Raw genomic sequence first — 24,507 nt, 5'->3', positions numbered from 1 at the left:
CTTCTTGATCCATTCATCAGGTGATGGACATTTAGGTTCTTTCTGTGATTTGGCTATTGTAGAAAGTGCTGCTATGAACATTGGGGTACATGTGCTCCTATGCCTCAGCACTCTTTATCACTTGGGTAAATCCCTAGCAGTGCTATTGCTGGGTCATAGGGGAGTTCTATGGATAGTTTTTTGAGGAACCTCCACACTGTTTTCCAGAGTGGCTGCACCAGTTTACATTGCCACCAACAGTGTAGGAGGGTGCCTGTCTCTCCACACCCTCGCCAGCATCTATAGTCTTTTGATTTTTTCATTTTAGCGACCTTAGAGGGTTTTTAAGAGCGTGACAAGATTATGCTTTAAAATGAGATTCTTTTAAAGGTGGGAAGAATTATGAGAATTATGTTACAAAGATGACTTTGGAAATAGTATGTTGAATGTGACTGGCATATAAGTGGTGAGGGGTGGGGAGAGGGGCAGAACACCGTTAATCAAGAAAGACATACAATTGAAAGTTGAATTTTAATGGGAAATAGGATGAATTAAGAATTGAACACCTGGTGTGGTGCCTGTGTGGCTCAGTTGGTTAAGCGTCCGACTTCAGCTCAGGTCATGATCTCATGGTATGGGAGTTTGAGCCCCGCGTCAGAGCCTGGAGCCTGCTTTGGATACTGTGTCTCCTTCTCTCTCTGCCCCTCCCCAGCTCACCCTCTGTGTCTCTATCTCTCTAAAAAATAAAAGCATTAAAAAAAAAGAATTGAACACCTGCAATTTGAGATTCCACCATGACTCACAATAACCTACCTCTGTCTTCTCATTATATAAATGGGTAAAGTAACAGTACCTGTCTCATTAGGGTTTTAGAATGACAGAAACAATGAGAATAATAGCTCATGCTTATACAGCACACATATTTTAGGCACTTTGCATATATTAACTTAGATTTAATCCCTACATCAGCCCTTAGAAAAGGCACTGTTATTCCTGTGTTACAGATGAGGAGCCTGAGGCACAGAGAGGCTAGATGAATTTCCCTAGATTGTTTGTGTTGGACTCAGTAGTAAATGCAGGTAGGTCCAGTCTCTAGGGTCAGCATCTTCAACCACTTCATGTTACTGCCTCTGGCTTATTTCTGGACTTGGCATTGTCAGAAGCCATTAAGAACTGTTGTTGTATCCACATGAAGGTGTTAAGAACTTGAAATTTAGGTTTGGAGTTTAGGCAAAACCCTAGATTGATGAATTATTTCCATGGAGCTGTTACACAATGATTAAAGGTAGATGAACTCACTACAGAAGGAGATGTAGAATAAAAAGAGAAGCAAATACAGAGCCTCTAGGGAACTCTTCTTTTTTACACATTATATATATTTAATTTATTTTCATTTTTATAGTCCAGTATTTTTAAAGGACTAGAAAATACGGGACAAAGAACCATGACTGAATATGGGTGCTGAAGTTTATTTGAGTCAAATGTTGATGAATTATTTTTAGGCCATGAAAGTTTTTGATGTCAAGAAAAGATGTCATCTATTATGGATAAATAATGACAGTTCATCTTGCATTTGATTTATTTTTGGAAATCCTAGAGAGATACCTGTAATCTGCTGAAGCACAACAAACCATAAAATACTTGAGAAAGTAAAAAAAAAAAAGCGAAATTGGGGCGCATGGGTGGCTTAGTGGGTTGAACGGCTGGCTTCAGTTCAGGTCATAATCTTCTGGTTTGTGGGTTGGAGCCTTGCATCAGGCTCTGTGCTGACTGCTAGTTCAGAGCCTGGAGCCTGCTTCCAATTCTGTGTCTCCCTCTCTGACCCTCCCCTGCTCATGCTGTCTCTGTCACTTTCTCAAAAATAAATAAAACATTAAAAAAATAAAAAATTTAGTTATTTGCTGTTAGGCTGTGTACAATATATCAAATATTCCCAGTTTTCTTATTTTTATTTAAATTTTTTATTGAAAGATGACACACAGAGTTATGTTATTTTCAGGCACATAATATAGTGATTTGAGAATTCTGTACATTCTCCAGTACTCCCCACACTAGATGTAGTTACCACTTGTCACCATACAGTGTTATTACAATATTATTGACAATATTCCTTCTGGTACACTTCTAATCTCTGTGACTTACTTATTTTGTAACTGGAAGCTTGTACCTCTTAATCCTCTGTCCCTGTCACCTATTTTAAAGAAGATGCAGAATACACAACTTTCAGGGAACTCTTGACATTGAGGCATGCTGAGGCTAAGGAAAAATTTTTTTTGTTTTATTTATTTATTTAAATTTTTTTCAACACCCATCCACTACTGAGAAACAAAGAGAGACAGAGCACAAGCAGGGGAGGGGCAGAGAGAAGGGGAGACACAGAATCCACAGCAGGCTCCAGGCTCTGAGCTGTCAGCACGGGGCCTGAACCCACAAACTCTGAGACTGTGACCTGAGCTGAAGCTGGACACTCAACCGACTGAGCCACCCAGGTGTCCCTAAAGAAAATTTATTAGGAGGTAGAGCAGGAACCACCAGAGAAGGGGACGATGGTGATAGCACGGGGAGGAAGCACACCCAATGTTAGTGGACTGTCCTTGCCGTCTGGCACAACAGACTTGTTCCAAGGACGATTCTGGTCCAGCCACCAGGTCATTTGGAACTTGAGAGTGTACGGTAAAACCTTGGATTGCAAGTAACTTATTCTGCAAGTGTTCTGCAAGATAAGCAAACATTTCATATGTCTTTTTTTTACATTTTTTTAGAGACTTTGAGACTACAGAGACTGAGCATCAGCTGAGAAGGGGCAGAGATAGAGGGAGACACAGAATCTGAAGCAGGCTCCAGGATCTGAGCTGTCAGCACAGAACCCGATGTGGGGCTCAAACTCATGAACCCCAAGGTCATGACCTGAGCTGAAGTCAGACATGAACTGACTGAGCCACCCAGGCGTCCCTTGAATACATTTTAATTTGATAAACGAGCAGTGCCTTGCAGTTTGAGTAGTATGCGATGACAAACGTCACATGCTCACAGCTCGTGCTTTAGATTGCAAGCATGTTTCCGGAATGAATTATGCTTGTGAACCAAGGTTTTACTGTATTTTCATTAGCCCAGTAGAGATGGAATTCAGAGTGCCAAAACCTGACTATTACAAGGGAGGAGATGAGCTGCAGGTGGCCCATTAGCCCAGCCTTTCAAGGAGTTGGACAAGGAAAGGCGTGCTGCTTGGTTTGAGGCGGGCAAAGGTGGAGGGGCTAGTGTGAAAGCAGCAAAAGCCAGGGGGCAGTGAGTATAAAGTCTAGGGGAGGGGGACAGAGATGGATTAAAAATCAGGTGGAGAAAGGCTGGTTAGCCTTGAACTCCATAAGAACCTTCTTCAGATGGGATGGAAGAAAGGATGGGAAAATAGAAAAAAATGTGATTGGAAGAGATAAAAGTTGAGTAAGCTCACCGCAGGCAGTCTGTGTTTTTTCGGTACAATAGGAGGCAGTGAAAGGAAATTCATAGACGACTCAGGCTCCTGAGAGGCTGGCCCTCGGGATTATTGGTGCAGAGAAAAAATTTGAAAGAATGACCAAAGTGTCTCATCTAAACAATACAAGCTGACACATTTGTCAGGATGTGTCTCCAGGCAAGAACGTAATTTATGAAAGTGGAAAGTGGTGGCTACAAAAAAGGAGAGGAGAATGAAATGAGACAAAGGAAAACTTGACTGTATTTGAAGGAGGAATTTTTAGACCACCAGATTTAGTCGTTCACAGAACCACTTCCCTGAGTGCTCTGCGTGGTGAGAAACAGCCTGAGTTTGGTTAAAACTGAACTGCCAAGGCACGGCAAAGTACCCTGTAGAAGGTCTCTGCATTAGATGCTGCTTGTGGGAAGGTCTTCTGTAGTCTTCGGTTTAACTGATTTTTTTCTAGAGCGATCTTTAGTTGGAAAGACATCGGGTTGCAGTATCTCAGCAGATTTGTTGTTGGAATGACCTGAGGGGGGTGGGGGAAAGGACTGAGGTGATTCAGTAATTAGGAGCATGGAACTAAAAATCAGCATGCCCATCAGTCCATCGGTGGGGCTTTTGGGGTTTGCCAAGAAGGCTATCAGGAGGAACTTACCAGGTAGGTGTAGCATTTTAGATAGGCGTGATATTCCTGAGTTCAGTGTTTCTCAGGGGGGCTGGCCACATAATTTTTGGAGCTCTGAGTAAAATGAAAATGTATGGCCCCCTCATTCAAAAAGCAGGAACCTCCCCCAATGTTAAAGGTACTAACATTAAAAGCTTTTCCTTTTCTTCTGTATCTTCTTTCTTGACTTGTCCTCATGCTTGCTATATAATATTCTAAGTGAAGAAAAATTAAAAATTTTAGCATGATTTTTACTGCTTATGTGGTACAGCCACTGTTAAATGTAAATATAAGAGCATCTGAGGGGCACCGGGGTAACTCAGTTGGTTAAGCATCCAACTTTGGCTCAGATCTCATGGCTCGTGAGTTCAAGCCCTGTGTCGGGCTCTGAGTTGACAGCTCAGAGCCTGGAGCCTGCTTTGAATTCTGCCTCCCTCTCTGCCCCTCCCCCGCTCATGCTTTTTCTCTCTCTCTCTCTCTCTCTCTCTCTCTCTCTCAGGAATAAACATTAACAAAAAAAATTTAAGAGCATTTGACACATCTGCAGAATTACTGAAATCACACACCAATACTTTGTAATTGTACATGCATACATGTATTGTCTTACCAGAACGTGAAAACACTGTTCAAAACTAACTCACTACTTCTTTTTTTAAGTTTATTTATTTACTTAGAGAGAGAGAGAGAGAGAGAGAGAGAGAAAGTCACAGGCAACCTCTGTGCTCTCAGCACAGAACTGGATGCAAGGCTTGAACTGGATCTCGATCTAATAAACTGTGAGATCATGACCTACGTGGAAACCAAGAGTCGGATGCTTAACCGACTGAGCCACCCAAGCACCCCTTAACTCACTACTTTTTTATTTCACTTCTTGATACATGCATTCTGTCAGGCTTTGTCTTACAGAAGGAAACGTTGGCTTTAAGGAAGGACTGAAAGGAAAAAGAACCACGGGTTGCCCTCTCTCCTTTTCCTTCTATGCTGTTATTTTCAATGGATGTGGTTGGCTAATACTGGGAAGTAATAGGAGTAAGAGGATATGATAGGATTCTTTGGTTGTTTGTATTTCTTAGAAAGACATTGCTTTGTTTCTGTGTGCAAAGCAAGTTGTGATTCCTTTGAATGGAAAGCGTGGCTCCTGGGAGATATCAGCACTCACCCACCTGCTCACTTGGTTGTATTTGTAACACAGCCACCTTGAGCTAGTCTTGCTAATCTCCCATGCATCATGAATCTATAGAAATTCTGTGCTCTTGACGCATTGCAAACACTGTAAAAATGGCGGCCACACATATTAAACGAGATCTCCTCTGCTCACATGAATGCTCTGTTGCCCCATCAGACCTCACTTATAAAACAAGTTCAGAGTTAAATTAAGAATCTCAAGGGGTGCCTGGGTGGTTGAGTCGGTTAAGCATCTGACTTCCGTTAAGGTCATAATCTCAAAGTTCCAGCCCTGCATCAGGCTCTGTGCTGACAGTTCAGATCCTGGACCTGCTTCAGATTCTGTGTCTCCTTCTCACTGTGCCCCTCCCCCGCTTGTACTCTGTCTCTTAAAAATGAATAAACATTAGGGGCACCTGGGTGGCTCAGTCGGTTAAGCCTCCGGCTTCGGCTCAGGTCAGATCTCACGTTCGTGGGTTCTAGCCCCGCATCAGGCTCTGTGCTGACAGCTAGCCCAGGGCCTGGAGCCTGCTTCCGGTTCTGTGTCTCCTTCTCTCTCTGCCCCTCCCCCTCTCATGCTCTGTCTCTCACTATAATAAAATAAATAAAACATTTAAAAAAAATGAATAAACATTAAAAAAAAGTTGAAGAAAAAAAAGAATCTCAAGATGATGACAGCAGAGCATTAAACCAAGCGTGGAGCCTTTCTGAGCATAGGGTCCTGTGTGACTACGCTCTGTTCTCAGAAGTGAAAGAGCATACTCTTAAGCCTATTTGTGTCTGGTCTTGAAGACTCACCTTCATGATCAAAGTTTGCAATTGGTCAGGTTTGTGTCTGGTATCCTAGGGACCCTCTCCTTGCTATCATCACTGGTAATTTTGCCTTTCACACATTTTTTGAATCCCTCTCCATTGCTTCTGCCATTGCGTTGATTTACATCCCTGTCAGCTCTGATGTAGACCCTGGGTGTCTAAATGAGAGGTGTCTCCCGATTGGATGAAGGCCTCTGAATGTGGGTCGTGTGGAAGCTGGCGGTGTGGGCAGTGAAAGAATCCACCTGAGGCAGAACAGAGGTGGGTTGCCTGGTGGGCTGGGGGCCCTTCCTACATTCCACTGTGCGAGCCTGTTTGCCTCAGAGGCCTCTACAAACCCTGCAGCTCGTTTTTTCCTGTATTCTCCTTGCCGGACGGATCTTCAAAATCAACCTTTGGTCTGAGGCCACCCTGCCTGCTCCACTTGACCTCCCTTGAGCTTGGCAAGAAGTTTTAATGGCAAGACTGCTGGTCCTCCAGCTGAGACTGCAAGGAGACAGGTTTGGTTTGACCTACACAGTATTTAAAGAAATTTAAGCCACTACTTAAAGTTTGGGAGATTTTACCTATTTGAAATGCAGATTTTAAAAGCAGGCAATCTGGCTGCTCTGGGCTCTTGGCCCTCAGAGAACAGGAGGACCTGTGGATTTGGGAAGGAAGACGTTTGGATTTACTTTTAGGGCAGATTGACTCTTTATTCTGGCAAAATCACCACTCTTACTTAATGTAAATTTAAAACAAGCATCTATCTGTTGTTCTCAGAGAAAGCTGAATCTCTTAGTGTGAGAAATTAAGTTCTCTACCTTCATAATGGAAGTTGAATGTATGCTTTATAGCAGTCCTTGTTTACTTTTTAGGAGAAATGTTTCTTTAAAAAATTTTTTTTAATGTTTTTATTTGTTTTTTGAGAGAGAGACAGCATGAGTAGGGGAGGAACAGAGAGAGGGAGACACAGACTCCGAAACAGGCTCCGGGCTCTGAGCCGTCCGCACAGAGCCTGACTTGGGGCTCCAACTCACAAACTGTGAGATCATGACCTGAGCTGAAGTCAGACACTTAACTGACCCACTACTGAGCCACTCAGGTGCCCGTAGGAGAAATGTTTTTAGGTGTCACCTGGTCAGCGTCACCACTGGTCACCTTGTGACTTCTTGGGTCTGGACCTCTTTCTCCAAGCTTGTCTTCCCCTGTGCTGCTGGGCTGAGACCCCATTTCTGCCCCTCAAGAGTGCTTCAAGTCCACCCCCCCTTTCCTGCCTCGCCTATTGCTCTTCTGTTTGCTTGAACCCTTCTTTCTCTTTCCTCCAGGCCCAACTGAGATAGTTCAGGAAACTTTTGTTGCCAAGAGCCTCCGTGAGAGTTCAACCCTCACACTCTGCTGGAAACAGGTAATTACATTTTTGGATTTTTAAATGCGGGAGCACCAAGTGGGTGGTGTGTGCAGGTTGTTTTTGAGGGTCCATTCCAGCCCGGTGATTTTGAGACGCTCTAATTCGTCCAATGCCTGTGCCTACTTATTGCCAGGCATTTGGTATCTAGTTGTTTTTTGAGACTGTGCTTTGGGAAAGGAGCTTTATTCGCACTGTCTCAGTGAATTAGGAAGGCAGCACTAGCATTGTCTCCATGTGACAGCTGAGGAAACGGTTTTCTCTAAAACTGACAGTCCAGATAGCTTATCCTTGCCCTGTGTCTTATTTCTTCAGATAGACTGTATACTTGTCGAAGGCCGTGATGGTGCCTTTGTTGCCAGGCTTTATCTGTTGTCGTCAATAAATGTTTTCATGACGAGAGAAATGGTTTACTCAGCCAGTAAGCACCAAGGCCTAGGCGAGGCTGCACGGGGTGGATGCAAAGGAGACCAAGTCGGAAAGATGGGTGTGTATCAGTTATTCTGGAAGGTATGCCTCTGACCTGTGCACAAATACAAGGTTAGAGTTTTGGATCTTGGGCTTTGAAGTTAGATGGGCCTCGCTGTGTCTGTTGTCTGTGTCTCTTTCCTCATTTGGAAAATGGGGGCAATAAAAGCTTATCGTTTGTACCACTGGTTTTCAGCTGGGGCGATTTTGCCCCGTAGGAGTCAGGAAACATTTCTCATGTTACAGCTGGGGATGGAGGGAGGACTGATGTCCGGTGACTAGAGTCCAGGGATGCCGGTGACCACCCTTCCACACAGGGACATGACCAGGAATTACAGGCTCACACCGACAGGCAGTGCCGCAGGTGAGAAACCCTGCCTTGTAGGTTTGTGAAGATGAAGCCAGGTCATGAATGCCGTCTCAAGCCTGTAAAATCAGCTTTGAGGAGGGTGAATCCCCAGGCTCCCTGTCAGCGGCATCTGTGATTCTTGCCAAGGAAAACCTTTGTTGTAAGGGTGTCATGCTCTCCTGTTGAGAGACTCAACTGGAGAATGTTTGTGTTACACTGTGTACTAACATGAGCTGGCCGCATTTATCGGAGCTGTAAAAACAATTGTTAATTTTTAGGGTGTTCCTGGTAAACTTCCTGCTCGCTTAACTAGTTTGTTCCATGGAGCTAATTTTGGTGTGTGGGTTTAAGTCCTCTGTCTGGTGGAAAATGTACTGGTTAATGGATTTCCAAAATATGTTTTGGCAAGCGGGATGTGAAAAGTTTTTCTTCTCACATCAAGAAGCCTCGTGTTTTTCTAGCCATTGATTTAAAACAAAGCTTCTCTTCCTTGTGTTTACTGCCTTACCTGCCCAGTGCGCAGTGTTTGGGTATTGGTGGGAGTGGTTCGGAGGGTTGTTGGATTTCCACCAATTGTTTGTTGTGGATTTGCAGGGGAGATGGTTATTTAAATCTTTTGCAATTATAAAAATAATATGCACCTTACGGAAGATTTGAGTAGTATAGAACAACCGTAAAGACACAGTTAAAAAAAAAATCATTGGTTATCCTACCATACGAAGGTACCACTGTAGTTGCTGTGTTTCTTCACATTTTTATTCTTTATATTTTTTCCCGTATTTGAAATATTTTGAGTATGTGATTTGCGTCTCCCTTTATTTGCCCTTCCCCACCCTACAAAAGTAACTGTAAATATTATCCTTTTTAGAAATTTTTTTTATCTCTGTTTATTTTTGAGAGAGAGGGAGACACAGAATCTGAAGCAGGCTCCAGGTTCTGGGCATCCGTGCAGAGCCCCAAGTGGGGCTCAAACTCACGAACCATGAGATCATGACCTGAGCTGAAGTTGGATGCTTAACTCACTCAGTCACCCCAGTGACCCCAGGTCATTTTTATCTTTGTCGTAGATGACCAGAAGTAGAATCAAAGGATGTGCATGCATATGAGTATCTTGGTTGATACTGCTATTGGTTGCCAAAAAAACTTGTTCTAAGTTTTGCCACCATTAGCGGAACAGTGCAATTAATATTTGGCAATTTTCTAGGAGGAAAGATTTTCGTTTTTCTTTTCTATTTGATGTTATGAGATCAAACATGTTTATATGACTGTTGACTGTATTTCCTGTTAAACTTTTTGAACTTTGCCCACCCACCATATTATTTATTATTGGGAATTAGTATTTTTCTTGTTTGCCATAAATTGCATGTTTCACTTAACCCTTACTTACCTTCTCTCATTGTTATGACAAATATTTTGACTTTTTTTCTCTAATTTTCTATTTGGTTTGTCTTTCAATTTTGTTTTAGTCATACAGAAATATAAAATTTTTATGTAGTCAAATCTTGATTTTCTTTTTCGCCATCTTTAACCTTCCTTTGCCTATACAGAAATGAACCCTTTTCTTTCTGGATGTCATTACACTGAGCTGTCAGTGTTTTAGAATTCTGTTTCCACTGTAGAGTTTCTTAATGAGGATAAATGGGCTCCAAGAGCTTGGTCTAATATGGGCACCCGTTGTGTGCCGTGGAAAACCTCCACATTTCTGTGTGAGGGTGGGTATGCTTGAGTGGGGAAAGTTGATGAGAAAGGTTGAGGCTCATGTTGGGCCATGGCTTGTTTGGTTTTGTTTTCATTTCCTTTCCCGCAGAGTGCAAGTGAGCTTTCCTGAAGGCAGGGGCTTCCACAGATTGTCACCTGGCTGAGCATGGCGCAGCTGGCCCAGCAAACCGTGGCTGTGCCTGGCACAGAGCTGGCCTACAACCATTACTGTGTTTGTCTAGTGCCTGAGAAGGTATACTGAGCACAGACTGGCCAAGTCCCCTCCATTCCTTACCCCTTAAGTTTCATTCTTTTTGGCTCAGGCTCTGTGTTTGTTGCTCAGCTTCATCAAGGTAACTCCCTGCCCTGTGAGGGGCTCCCCAGGTGCAGTTCACCAGCAGAAGCCTGAAGAGGAAAGTAATCGGGGCACCCGGGTGGCTCAGTCAGTTGAGCATCCAACTTCGGCTAGATCATGATCTTGTGGTCCATGGGTTCAAGCCCCACGTCGGGCTCTGAGCCTGGAGTCTGCTTTGGATTCTGTGTCTCCCTCTCTCTATGGTCCTCACTCTCTGACTCTCTGTCTCAAAAATAAATAAAAGTTAAAAACAAATTTAAAAAGAAGAAAGTAATCATAACAAATAGTGCTTGCTTCTTTTGCACAGCGCTTTCACTATGTCTTTTTTATATGCTTCTCACCTCAACCTTATGAGGTTAAATACTGTTTTCATCTCCATTAATTTGGAGGAAACCACCACTCAATAGAAGCATAATTAAAATCTAGAGCTTCTGACTGCAGAGCTGATCCTCAGTGCTTCTGAAACAGTTCTGTCACTATAATTTCTGGTTGTGATTTCTTCATGGTGCTATTGGGCAGCAGATAGCAGCAGCTTTAGGTTTTGGAATCAGGCATGTCTTGGATGGAATCCCAAGAGAGTCATGTCTTAATATTGTGACTTTGCTACTTGCCTAGCCTGAGCCTTGGTTTCCTTGTCAGTAAGTGGAAACAGCAATGTCTACCTTGCAGGGATATGAGAAAGATTAAATTGAGATAATGTATACAAGTCACCTCGCACAGTACTTGGCTCACTCATTGTGGGAGCTCGGCAATGATTGCTTCCTGGTCTCAAAGCTCAAAATGCTACTGTTCTTTTTTGTTAACAACATTTCAGAATAACTGGCAGACTTGTGAAATTTTAGTAAATATTATTTATATTTCAGTGCAAGCAACATTTGCTTACCTGGCCTGCTTATTTTCCTGTTGAGTAGATGTTCTTCTCTGTTGTGGATGTCACCTGCCTCTTGTGAGTTCTGCTAGAACTGTGTGATGAATCTCCAGCTTAGGCCTGTACTCCCAGCCAAAACAAAACATGTTTTGTCTACATGTTTATGTAAAAAGCATGGACCGTGTTTGGAAGGGCCATCACCCAGTCATTACTTTACACATAGTTGAGATTTTTGGCACCTTTCATGGAGTTGTTACTTGCCCCCTGTATTGTAAACATTCAGGTAACAAAGTAGTCTTAAAAAGAAAGTTGTAGAAAATCATGAGAAAAGAGAAAGTTGCTAAATAACTCAGGACACCAGTTGTTAATTAAATTTCATTTTTCAGATCATATATAAAACAAGTTGGATTTGATTGGTCATTATGTTAGATTTTGTCATCCACTAAAAAAGCCTCCACTAATATTATTAAATTATTTCTGCCTAAAGAGTTTCAACATGAGGATTGTCTTGCCAGTTAACTTCTATTGTATGTTTATTCATACTTTTTCATTTTAATAAATGGAGCCAAGTAATTATAAAAGGTTAGCTTAGAGTTGTATTATAATCCAAAGCAGCCTCATTTCTATGAAGTTAAAGATAATGCCCTTTGGCAATCTACTTTAAAGTGTTTCTTGGCTCTAATTTATTTTTTTTCTGAAGCCACAGTTGCATTTTCAACAATATACCCTCTCAGTATTGGAAAGGGGAAAGGTTAATGTGGCTGGGGCCTTAGCGGGTTAATAACTAACCTTCTTGTTCTTATTCTGGGAAATTTAAATCGTTGTCCTGTGTTTTTTCCATTCCTCTGATCCCCCATGGTAGGAATGGAGAGACAAGGATGAGAAAGCCTCTTTTTAATGTAATTTGTATGTTACGTAAATTAGTCATAAATTAGTTGCATTTTTATATAATTTATGCCATATGTATATGCTTTACATAACACATGGATACAGTTAAGTATCAATGATTAAGTGAAATTTACTTGATTTCTAAGTTCCCTCCTATGTCTAGAGTTCAAGGATCAAAGTGAGTGCACTGTTGGCCAAATCTCAGAACTATTGAAAAGTGAGGGTAGGACGTTGTAAAATGCTACGCTCTATGTTAATGGTCAGTAGGCAGTTGTGTTCCTAAAATTCCAGGCCTAATGTTTGATATCTTAATTTGTAGCCAGAGAGGACGTTTGGGGGCAGAGGCGGGAGTGTTGATAATGGTGGAGAGTAGATTAAGTCTGGAAGAATAAAATTGGTGCTGATGTGACTATTAATTAACAGGGTACAAAGGACTAAAGACTGTGCTTTGTGATCGCCAGATAACAATCCAGTTGGGCAGCCCTGAGCCCATCTCTTCAGCCAGATCGTTTTGGCACCAGCCCTATGAAACAAAGCCTGAGAACCCAGTGAGTTTTACCAGGCATTCCTTGTTGCTGGCTGGCTGGCTTATGGAGTAAATAGAGTAATTAGCTCTCATTAGCACTCCCACAAGCTGTAATGCATCCACCTGAGGCAGAGAGACGCTTGCTTCTGTTCCTAAAAACTGAAAATCCCTATCTGATCTCTTCAGTACAAGCATTTTTGCACTGCAGAAACAGAATGCCAACTTGGCAAGAATAAAATCCACCAAGTGTCTCAAATGACCGTAGCAAATCCTACTGACCAGGGTGGAAGACTTTCCTAAAAACAAGGACTGTGTCTGAGAAATTGGTGAGCCTTATAAATAGCCTTTACTTCTCTTTCAGCCCCTCTTGTGTATTCCACTGACATGAACCAGGTTAGTCAGAGATACGGAACCCTTGTGGTTATACAACTTGACCTCCTCAGCCTCTTGTCAGCTGGACTTTGGAAGTTGTGGTGCCATCAGAGTGTCTGCATTGTGTCAAGTAGTTGAGAAAGAGAGATCTCAGAGGGTGGTTTGTGGCCCTGTTGAGGGCCCCCTGCTACTGATAATGCTTGTTCCCATCAAAGAGATCTGTAGTTATGAAGGTGGGAGCCAGAAAGGCTGATGGAGGAGGGAGACAGTCTGGGGCTTTGCACACAGTCCTGGAGAAACATACAGAAAAATTACAAATGGGTGGATTTTATAGGAAGGGATCTTGAACCAAGCATCTGGCAATCTGATTCCAACATCGATCAGATGTGTGATCCTGAGTAAGGCACTTAGTCATAAAAGTGAGGTAATAATCCCAACCCTGCCCTTACAGGGAGAGCTGTGAGGGTCAAATGAGACCATGTGTAAAAAGCTATAAAACATGAAGCAGGTGTGTGGTTTTAAGTTGAGATTTTCATATGGAGTACATTATCTACATTTTTGACCTTCTGAACCCAAACCTTTGGTGATAAGATACAGACACTGTGCAGGTACCTGCTTTTGCTCTGACTTCTACTTTTGTGACATCCCTAATGCCATCCCAGACCCTGTACTGGGCAAGGACCTGAATGACTGGTAGATACTTCCTCAGGGCTTTCTGGAACGTGATACTGCCTCCTGGGCAACACTGTGGCAGTAGCTCTTGATTCTTGCTCAGGACTGTCTGCCATCTGCCTTCTTTGGGATGCAGTAAATACTACAAAGTCATCACTAATCTGTCAGCTCTAAGAGTTGTTCTCTGTTATTAAAAGTTTGAAATACTGGGGATAAAGTACTTAGGACTTAATGTCATGCTTACATGTAGAACTGTTCTGTTTAAATAGCTTTAGAATGATTTCCTAGGATTTGAGGCTAGGAAGCACGTATGCGTTATGTGGGGAGGGGCATACTCCATGGGCTAAGGTTGCAAACATCGGACCTGGCATCCCGGGCTCTCCTGTCAGTTTTCAGTGCCACATGATGTTGTGATGTGCAAGTCACTAGCTTGGCAGTGTCTCACCTTCTTTATCTGTGAACCCGTGGTGCTTCTGGGCATTATTTAACTTCTGTCCTTGTTGACTGCATTGGTTTGGTGTTCAGAATGTGATCGGGATTGGTAATCAAAATGTCTGTAATTATTCAACCAAGTCACATATTTTTCAAAGATTGTTTTCAGCCTTCATTGGACCTCCGAGAGCATATCATAATGGAACATTTCTAGGACCTGTAACTTCCTCAGTGCAATTTAAAAAATAACTTGCTGCACTTGGAAAACAGCCTGTCTTCGATGAGGTATACTGGAAGCATGCTGAGCCCAAGAGTCAGGCGCTGAGGGATTTTAGGGGTAAGGAAAACGCAGTGGGATTTGGTGGAAGAGAAGCTGACCAGCAATGCGGTTGTAACGGAGGCCCTATCTGCCCTTAAGGGGAGCTCTCCAGTTGGAATGGCCCAGTGGAGGCAAGGAGCTGTACCTGTGTATCCCTGAATCAGCCCATTGCTGGCAGCTGGCCACCCCTTCTGGCTTAACCTTGAGTGAGGCAGTGTCTTGCAGCTGGCTGGGACCTTCCCTGTGAGCTGTCGGCAGCCGGGGAGGGGTGCAACTGGACCTAAAAATTAGGCTCGGGGAGTGGGGAGCCCGAGTGGCTCAGTCGGTTAAGCATTTGACTCTTGGTTTCTGCTCAGGTCATGATCTCACAGTTTCATGAGTTTGAGCTCTGTGTTGGGCTCTGTGCTAGCGGCGCGGAGCCTGCTTGGGATGCTCTCACCCTTTCTCTATGCCCTCTCCCACCACTTGCTCTGTCTCTGTCTCTCTCAAAATAAATAAAGTTTTAAAAATGAGGTTTGAGTGGAGCACACCAGTGTCCACTCCTCTGTCCCAACGAATCTAACCCTTTAAACAAACAAACAAACAAACAAACAGTAATAGAGAACACCAAAATCTCAGCATATATGGTAAGTCTCTTTATTTGCAAAGTTAGAAAGCTTGGGTCCCGTAGCAAAACTGAAGGAAGAGGTCATACTCTTTTTGTTAATGATAAATCAACGGATCTCTAGCCTTTCAGAAATTTTTGAGATTCTTTACACCTGATGATGGTATAGCGGGGGGGGGGGGGGGGGGGGGGGGGGGGGGGGGGGGGGGGGGGGGGGGGGGGGGGGGCCAGCTTCTGTATGTGTGAAATGGCTGACCAGTAATTGAGTAATTTTTCTCAACTCTGAATTACTGCATGTTTAGAATATTAACCATATGTGTATATAAATGAATTTGTCTCTGGGACATTTAAGTCAGGTTGAATTTATAGAATTGGTGGGTCATCACTACAAATGTCAGGCAAGCTGGTTAAGGCACACAGCCATCAAACCTGGAACTTTCCAGGGGTCCTGTGGATGGAGGGGAAAAATGGGGGAGTATAGCTTCTGTCTAAGTTCTGGTCACCTGATAGGGCATGTTAATGTGTTTGAGGATGATAATTTAGGAGTTCTATTGCCAAAGGGTAAGTTAATAGGCTTTGAAAAAGTGAATTTTTCTGGCATTTCCAAAAGCCAGTTGTACTCCGCAAGTATTTGCAACTGTCTGGCATGGTTTGTGGTGTCAGTGGGATGGGTAAGCAAGGGTAAAGTCCTGCATCATTTCCAACCTCAGATTAAGTCATATCTGCAAAAGTGAACACGGTTCTTCATCATTTTTTACCTTCTAGTGAGGGAAGGAGGCTGTGGGATCTGCTGGCCTATCATCTCAGTCATTTGAATATGCTAGGAGGCCCAGAGGCTGATGGTCTGGGGCTGGCACAGAGCAAAGGTGTATGTTCTGACCAGTAAACTTCACTTCCCAGCAAGTCCCTGTCAGCTCCTATGTAACCCTTGTATCCTTTGCCTTGCCACTCAGGAGCTCCATAATGTGAGTCACACAATTTATTAACCTGTCTGTTTCTATTACAGGTGTAGTGGAGAGAGAACTAGGTCAGTGTTCCTTATTCAGTAACTGAACCACTCCAGCTGCCTTGGTGATAGGTTCTGTATTAGACACACATCTCACCTCCTGGAGGGATGTGGAGATTGGGTGATTGCGTGTCAAGTAGATGATCTGTTAGCCAGTTTATTGTATTGCCTGGAAATGGGAGACAGCATAAAATAAACTTTCAAGGTTTCCTCAGATGAGAAGGAAATTAACATAGCAGAGTGACTCTGCTGCACAGGGAGGGCTGAGGTGAGTCTGTCGAACATGTGCACTGTGTTGTCTTGAACTCTCCACTTGGATGGTCTTTCTCAGTGTGGCCCCTAGAGCCTCGGGTGCTCAGACAGTGCAAGGAGCAGGCAAGGCAAGTAATAATGTGGTCTGTGTCTTTCTCTGGCTTTTTCTGTCTTTTTAACATGCTTACACATGTGCATTGGCATTCTGGAAAGTTCAGACGGGAATCTCCAACTATGACTTTTTGTTGTGACTCACTTCTGCAAAGGATGAATAAGAAGAGTTTCTTTGCCAAGAAGTGTGGTACTGTGTAGGGAGAAATAACTGTTAGTGGGAGGGAAACTTTGAAGAACCAGAATTTAAACAAAGAGGAAGATGGAGGAAGTTTCTATCAAAAAAAGGGAAAACCAGAAGTGATCTGGAGGGTGTTCCCTGCAGCTGTGGGAAATAGGTCAGGAAAAAGAGAAATGGAAGCAGATCAAACAGAAAACATAGCCTGTTAGGGCTGGCAGGAGTCTGAGGACTGAGCAGCACCAAGGGACTTGAAAACCCACTTCCCGGGGACCTGCCCCACCTGTCCACCAGCTTATGCCTCCATTCACCTGGAGAGGGAGGGTCTGACGCCAGTCTGGGGAGGATGCTATTTGGCTGTTTTGAAGGCACGACCTCAAAGTGTGGGGCGTCTTGCTACCTTCTCCAGCTTACGTTGTATAACCTCCCTGAGAGAAAGGACATAGCTTTGGAACCACACAGACTTCTACCTCTTACTAAGGTGTGACTTGAACTCTGGGCCTCAGAAAGCAGGAAAGTGGAGGAAGCTAGTTGCATTTCATGGGGTTATCGTGAAGGGTTTAGCGGAGCATAATGAAGTATAATGGCTTAAAACTGTTGTTACATGCTAGGAGTTGTTACAAGATTTGTAAAAGGCACCTTCCTACACTCTCTGGCCCATCCTCACACTAACCTTGAGCTTGATCGCTGTGGGGAATTAGACACAACCAAGGCTCTGGTGGATTGTTCAAGCAGCTGCAGGTCCTTGCCAAGGGCTCTGGATGTCCGCACACTGCCCATCCTGAGAGTTCCTATACTTCAGCCCCTTGATGTTTTCTAGGGGCTGCTCCAGCAGGGACTTCACACACATTGACTTGGAATGGGTCTGGGCACTGTTTTTAAATCTCCATGGATAATGGGTGCTCTGTTAAATATATGTAACTATTCATTTACCTCCTAAGCATCTTTTGTACACAAGACACTGGGCCTAGAAGGGTGCAGAATGAAGTGGTACACCAGGGTTGCCTGCCGTGTGTTCGGGGTTTGCATGGTTATGTCTCTGTGCCTTCCTACAACACTGAGACAGCAAGGTGATATTACCACTCACAGAGATGAAATAACTTGCTCAAGATCAGAGATAATCCCCACATTCACTGAATGTAAGACACATTCCAGTTTCAGCAGTGTTGGAACGTGAAAAAAAAAAAAACCTTTTTAAGTAATGAAATGTAGTAAATAGAAGAACCTGGTTGCTCATTCTTGATCTTTCTTGCATCTTTCAAAGCTTATGTTGTTTATTTCCCCTCCCTTCACACACAAGAACTTGCTGTCGATCTGGTCGATGGAAATAAAACAAGGACAGACATGAGGACAGCGAATGTGTTAGGACTAGAAAGGGCAGCAGTAGTACTAGTTGGGGTTTAAGGACTACTTCTGATGGGGCCGTGCTTGTATGTGCTCTAATGCATGAGAGCATTGGACTCCTCACAATTACTCTGAGGTAGATACTGTTACGTTGTCTTTTTCACAAACAAGACTACTGAGATGGGTACTCTTTTTTTTTTTTTTTTAAGTTTATTTATTGTGTGTGTGAGAGAGAGAGAGAAAACCAGCGAGAGAAGTAAGGGGACAGAGGATCCAAAGCAGACTCCATGCTGATAGCAAAGAGCCTGATGTGGGGCTTGAACCCATGAACTGTGAGATGATGACCTGAGCTGAAGTTGGACACCCAACCAACTGAGCCACCCAGGTGCCTCAAGATAGTTAACTCTTATTGCCACCCAAATGAGAAAACTGACACACAGAAAGGTCACATGGCTAGTTCTAAAAGTAAATTCTGTAACCTGGTGCTTACGAGTACAAGTTCATTTGTAATCATGACAGATCTGGTTAAGGTTCCAGCAGAATATGATCTGATAGGAGGCTGCTCATTTTCCTCTAGGAGCATGTCACCCGGGCCTGCAGTCTGGAGGAAGTCCCAAAGCAGGCGATTGTTCCCTGGAGAGGGAGGATGCCTGTCTCTCCATCCCTGGTGCTATGAGGCTAAAAGTAATTGTGGTCACTTTAGGTTATGGACCCCTGCTAGTACCAGCTTTCTAAACCTGGCATTTCCTAGAAGGAGCTGGCTTTATTTATAACTTGCATCCTTTCCACTTCCGAAGAGCAGCCGACATGGTTTAAAGGGAATGATGTAGACTGGACAGTTGTTTGGGACCTGGGAGGAGGGCTGCATTGACGGTCATGGAAACCTAAACAATAGGGAAAAAAATACTCTGTGATGACATTGTGTAACTGAAATCACTTAGAGATGAACAGCCGAGTATTCACAGCTTTTATGTTATGTTCTGCCTTCTCAGGCCATGGGAGAGCCCCATCTGTGTTCACAAGCTAGCTGGCCAAAATGTCTGTGGCAACTCAACTACTTGGCTTTTCACTGGTCCCTTACTGTTTTAATGCAGTTAGTGATTTTTATCTCAAGTTGACATGTTGCTAAAGAACATGAAGATTGTGTTAAGCTGCTATGTAGAAATAAAGCAGAATATCCTTTTAAAATTTATTTTTAGGGTGGAGAGAGAGAGAGAGAGAGAGAGAGAGAGAGAGAGAGAGAGAGAGAATGAATATTGTAAGCAGGCTCCACTCTGAGCGTGACACGGGGCTCAATCCCACGACCCTGGGATCATGACATGAGCCAAAATCAAGAATAGGATTCTCAACCGACTGAACCACCCAGGCACCTCTACAGCAGAATATTTTTAACTGGATAGACTTTTTTTTGTAACATAAAAATAAATTTTGACAGAGTCTGATCCATAAGTAGACAGATATGAGAAGACGCTGAAGGAGGCTACGGAACAGAGAATCCTGATTGCTGAGCAGCAGACTGCATTCCAGGTGTGTGTGTGCTTTCTCAGGAGTGTCTGACCCACAGTTTCTTTATCTTTAGAACAAAGGGGTGGGTAGGATATTTCTGAACGTCTCTAAAATTCTTTTGACTCAGACAGTTCTTACCCTAACATGGCTTTTGTTCTAATTCACCAGGGTGCCTGACTAACGGCAAATGTTGAATTTGTTGGTCTCTGACTTCTGTTGTCAACAAATTGAAATGGACGGTGTATTTTATTTTTAATTAAAAACATTTTCAATGTTTATTTATTTAGTTTTTTGAGAGAGAGAGCATGTGAGTGAGTGGGGGAGAGACAGAGACAGGGAGACACAGAATCCAAAGCAGGATCCAGGCTCTGAGCTGTCAGCACAGAACCTGATGTGGGTTGAACCCATGAACTGTGAGATAACGGCCTGACCCGAAGTCAGCTGCTTAACCAACTGGCGCACCTACATGCCCCAGATGATTTTTTTTTCATCTTTTTAATTTATGTTTGAGAAAGAGAGAGAGAATGAGTGGGGGGAAAAGAAGGAGAAACAGAATCTGAAGCAGGATCCAGGCTATGAGCTGTCAGCACAGAGCCCAATGTGGGGCTCAAGCCGGTGAACTGTGGTCATGACCTGAAGTTCGATGCTTAACTGACTGAGCCACAATTCAGATCACCTGCAGATTGCATTTCAAAGGCAGAGAACATTTTCCTTCCACATCGTTTGGATAGACAGACCCATTGTTAATGAGAGAATTGAACTGCGGCTGGTTTTGGGTCAGGGTGCCCTTTTGCTATGATAATCCTTGACAGTCCTCCCCAGAGTGAGCGTCTAGCTGAGCACTTCCGAACTGCGGTCAGAAACACTGACCCTGTGTATAGGCTTATTGGAGGGATGCCTGGAGCAGCAAACGACTGCTTGGGTTGCTTTGAGAGATGCCCAGCTGTGGGATGGAGCATCGAGGTTGGGAGTAAGGCTCAGATGGGACTGAGGATGGGGGAGGAATAATATGTTCATATTCAGCCCACAGTACCAGAGGTGGGATTCTCCTTGTGCCTGCAAGTCCCTGTCTCACAGGCCTAAAAGGCTCTTCTTTCCTCTGGCTGAAGGCTGTCTGGTAACACTGAACTTAATATGCTGTGGCATGGCCTTGATCGCTGCCGTGAGTTGGGGCTGGGGGACATTGACAATAAAGATGAACTTGGACTTCCAGTGATATGAAGAGAGCAGGACTCAAGTGGGTGACTGAGAAGTCTGATCTCACCCTCAATAATGCTGCCTCTATCATCGCTCAGACCAGCTGGGTTGGAGACTGTGCCCTGCAGGGCCCTGTGTGAATGCTGTTTTGTGCCCTGTTGTGTAGTGTTCTTCTCCAGCCTTTTCTGGCTTCCTGTTCTCTTAACTCTCCTGAGGATGAAGGCTGCTGGCTTCCCTGCTAGATAATCTGTCTGCTTACATGAGCTGAGGTCATGGATCAGTCTGCAGAAACCTAGGCATGCTCAGTAAAGCTTTCTTTCTATGGATGTCACCAAAATGCTGGAGGAGATGTGTTGGAAAAGTCCCCGGTGCTTGATGGGTTCTCCACAAGGAACCTTCGTGATATGTGGCAAACTCTCCACGGATAATGGGCTTCCTATGAATTGGTGATCTGTGAGCTGAATAAAAAACAGTTTGTGTCTTCAGAGTTTATCTCTGGTAAGGATAAAGTCCTTTGGAAAGTATGTGGGTCACTTTGGGCCTTATGCTCAGGGACACGGCCTGCGTGGCCCCAGAGAGTGCCATTCACATCTTTCACCCGGCTGGCCCTCATTTGATTCCCTTAGTAATTCTCCATACCTTTGAGAACATTTTCCGGGAGTCCTCTGTTGGAATAGGGAGATGGAGCTGGCTGTGGCCAAAAATCAAGTATTTCTCTTCCCTTCTCCAGGTCTTCAAATAGAATGACTAGAGAATGGTTTCTGAATTATGTGTTTTGTTTAGTGAGTTATTTATTTAAATGTTTATGTATTTATTTTGAGGCGGGGAGGTGTGGAGAGAGAGAATCTCAAGCAGGCTCCACACTGTCAGCGCAGAGCCTGGGCTCAAACTCACCAACTGTGATCATGAGTGACCTGAGCCAAAATCAAGACTGCTCAAATGACTGAGCCATCCAGGCGTCCCATGAAGCATGTGTGTTATTTAAAAAATGACTTAAAGAGGCAGTTGGTAAGCAGCCCTTGCTTGTGCCCGGATAAGCCTGCTGTTCCTAGAATTGAACAGGGCACAAGAAGGTGACTTTGGGGAATGCCAGTGTTTCAACAAATTTGATACCAAGAGTGTTTAACATTCCCAGCTGGTTAACGCTAGAGAGTGCTTGGAGCTGTATTGATGGTAAATTACTGAAAACTGGCCACTCGTAGACATTGCTGGCAGTTCTGTGAAGACTTCTGTTCCATTCTGGAGCTAACACATAGCCCGGTATAGTCAAGACCACTGTAATAGAGACATCTATGCTGGAAGATGTCCAACAGAAACGGTTTTAAACTAATTATTCCTTCCTGACATATTGCCACTCCCCAGATTTCTCAGCCTGGTGAAGCTGTTCATTCTCTTAAAAATACTTGCTTTAGGAAAGCTGGTATTTTCTTTGGGAAAGAAAGATGTGCGTTAGGAGGAAGTGATTTGGTATTTCAAAGTGCTCACCACAGAGTTTTTACTCAGCATTTTTTATCAGTAATTGGCAGTGGTGGTTGAAACAAAGCTGGAAGAGACCACTGGTGACAGAGTTCAACAAATAATCCTTATGAGATGACATGGTGAAGTGAAGCTGATACTATTTTAATTCACAGGACTATATGTTATGTTGTGAATTTATATATAAGAAAGCAACTAAAGGGCTGCCAGGGTGGCTCAGTCCCAGCGTTTGACTCTTGATTTCATCTCCTGGTTCGTGAGTTTGAGCCCTGCGTTAGGCTCTGCGCTGTCAAAGCCTGCTTGGGATACTCTCTCTCCCTATATTTCTGCCCCTCCTGTGCTCATGTGCACTCTCTCTTTCTCAAATAAATAAACTTTAGGAAAAAAAATCAACTAAAAATGAAGATGACTTGGTTTAGCAAAGGCTTCTTGGGGGCTGTCGCTGAGCAGAAATGTGATGTGGTGCTCATGGAGAGTTAAGGAAAGTTAACCTTTACCACGTTTAGCAGCTTTTATGTAATTAGTGTCCAGTTTCCTGGAGAGAACATTCCCTTTGTGCTCTGTGTTGGAAATTCTTGTGCTAGACCCCATACACTCCATTTTAAGGAATGTTGCCAAACTGGAAGGCTGCTAGTTTTGGGGTGGGGAGATAGTATGACCGGAGATCTGGAAACTGTGACCTATTAGGAGTGCTTTGAGGAACTGGAATTTGATGTCTTAGGAAGTTACAGGAGACAGGACTGCTACTCTAAAACTTTTGTTAGCTTGCCAAACAGAAGAACCTGTATTGTTTGACCCCTGAGAACAGTCCTCAGGGGGCTGGGGTGCCGTGGGCAAAATGACTGAGGGAAGGCAGGCCCTTCCAGTATGGAGTGAGTGGAGCCATTTCTGGGAGGTGGTGGGGATTTGTCAGAAAATATTTAGACTTTGATAAGTTCTGTGATTTTGTAAAGTAGCTGGTTTCTTCAGGTTCTTTTCAAAAACTGTTTTATGGGGCACCTCGGTGGCTCAGGCAGTTAAGCATCTGGCTCCAGCTCAGGTCATGATCTCACGGTTCATGGGTTTGAGCCCCGCATCAGGCTCTGTGCTGACAGCTCAGAGCCCGGAGCCTGCTTCAGATTCTGTGTCTCCCTCTCTCTCTGACGCTCCCCTGCTCGCACTGTCTCTCTCTGTCTCTCAAAAATAAAAGACATAAAAAAAATAAAAAACAGTTTTATGCAGAGAGAGAATGGTGGAAGAAAGGCATCCCTTCTGTGTGGCACAGGTAATAGAGTACAGCAACTGCTTGTTTCTGATGAGAGCTGAAAAAGCTCTGGAAATGTGTCTTAAGAGGGCTTTTCTTGTCTCTTTTGCAGATGCTGTCAGGACTATAGATCCCTTATGCCTTTGTTGGGTTTTGTGTTTTACATGAGCGAGCTACATAAAAGTGCTTATTTTATGCAAAAAAAGGTTGCTACTGGTGCCCTCCTCTCCCCGCACTGGAAAGCTAAGCCTTGTATTTCTCTGCTTGGCAGAAACTGTGCTTTTCTGTGGAGGAAATCATAAATCAGGATTGAAGGCAAAAGATATTTTAACCCAACTCTTCCCCTTTTCTCTAAGGAGAACAATCACTTGGCTATATTACAGCACTGCGGAGACAGAATTAAGGCTTTGTACCTGTTGGCAAGCTTGTATTTTTATTGACTCAAATTATTTGGGGAGGGGGAAGCCCCTGTTTTATGTTAATTGTCCTGACCTCTGTCTCCTGATCCAAGTGTTTTTATTCTTTTAAGCTTTTTGAACACCATTCTACATAAAATTACGAATGACTTAAAAATAGCCTTATGGTTGAAAGAGGCTGTATATTGAAAAAAAATTTTATTTGTCAATGTTAAGCTTACATTTAGTGTTTAGAATTTAAATTGTGAAACTTACATTGAATTATGAATGATGAATACAGAATAGTTCGAAATTAACCCAGCCCCTGAATAAAACTGCATCCTGAATACATGTATTACTTTTGGAATAAAGTATTTTTTGGTTTTGAATCATCTTGTTGTGGTCGATACTCTGGTTTCTGCTAGAGAAACCAAAGGTCCGTGTAGGTATTTTATTCTCTACATGGCTAACTATATGGTTTCTTGACCAACAGATGGCTAATATGGACATTCCCATGGCCATCTGGGAGTGACAAAGAGCATCAACATTCATTTCTGTGTTTTAATGAAACACATAAATACTGAAAGAAATACTGTGTGAGTCTTAAAAAAATTTTTTTTTAACTCTTATTCATTTTTAAGAGACAGAGAGAGACAGTGTGAGCAGGGGAGGGGCAGAGAGAGAGAGAGGGAGACACAGAATCCGAAGCAAGCTCCAGGCTCAGAGCTCTCAGCACAGAGCCCGATGTGGGTCTCGAACTCAGGAATTGAGCAGAAGCCAGCCA

At 43.5% G+C, this 24,507-nt stretch overlaps 1 protein-coding gene across 11 annotated transcripts in view; it reads left to right on the top strand.

The window, feature by feature from the left end:
- The window catches only part of PPFIBP1 (PPFIA binding protein 1), a 172,197-nt gene that overhangs the window by 7,195 nt on the left and 140,495 nt on the right, over positions 1 to 24,507 (top strand). For 10 of the 11 annotated variants that reach the window (XM_029953385.1, XM_029953384.1, XM_029953383.1 and 7 more), the window contains exon 2: positions 7,385 to 7,464. The exons of the other annotated variant lie outside the window; for it this stretch is intronic. The gene's annotated coding sequence lies outside the window, so the exon portion shown is untranslated. The remainder of the gene's footprint in view (positions 1 to 7,384; positions 7,465 to 24,507) is intronic. 11 annotated transcript variants of the gene reach the window in all.

This window comes from Suricata suricatta, chromosome 10, assembly GCF_006229205.1.
Source record: "Suricata suricatta isolate VVHF042 chromosome 10, meerkat_22Aug2017_6uvM2_HiC, whole genome shotgun sequence".
NCBI classification, from domain to species: domain Eukaryota; kingdom Metazoa; phylum Chordata; class Mammalia; order Carnivora; family Herpestidae; genus Suricata; species Suricata suricatta.
The sequence above is the reverse complement of the archived record's forward strand: the minus strand, read 5'-3'. Positions and strand labels throughout refer to the sequence as shown.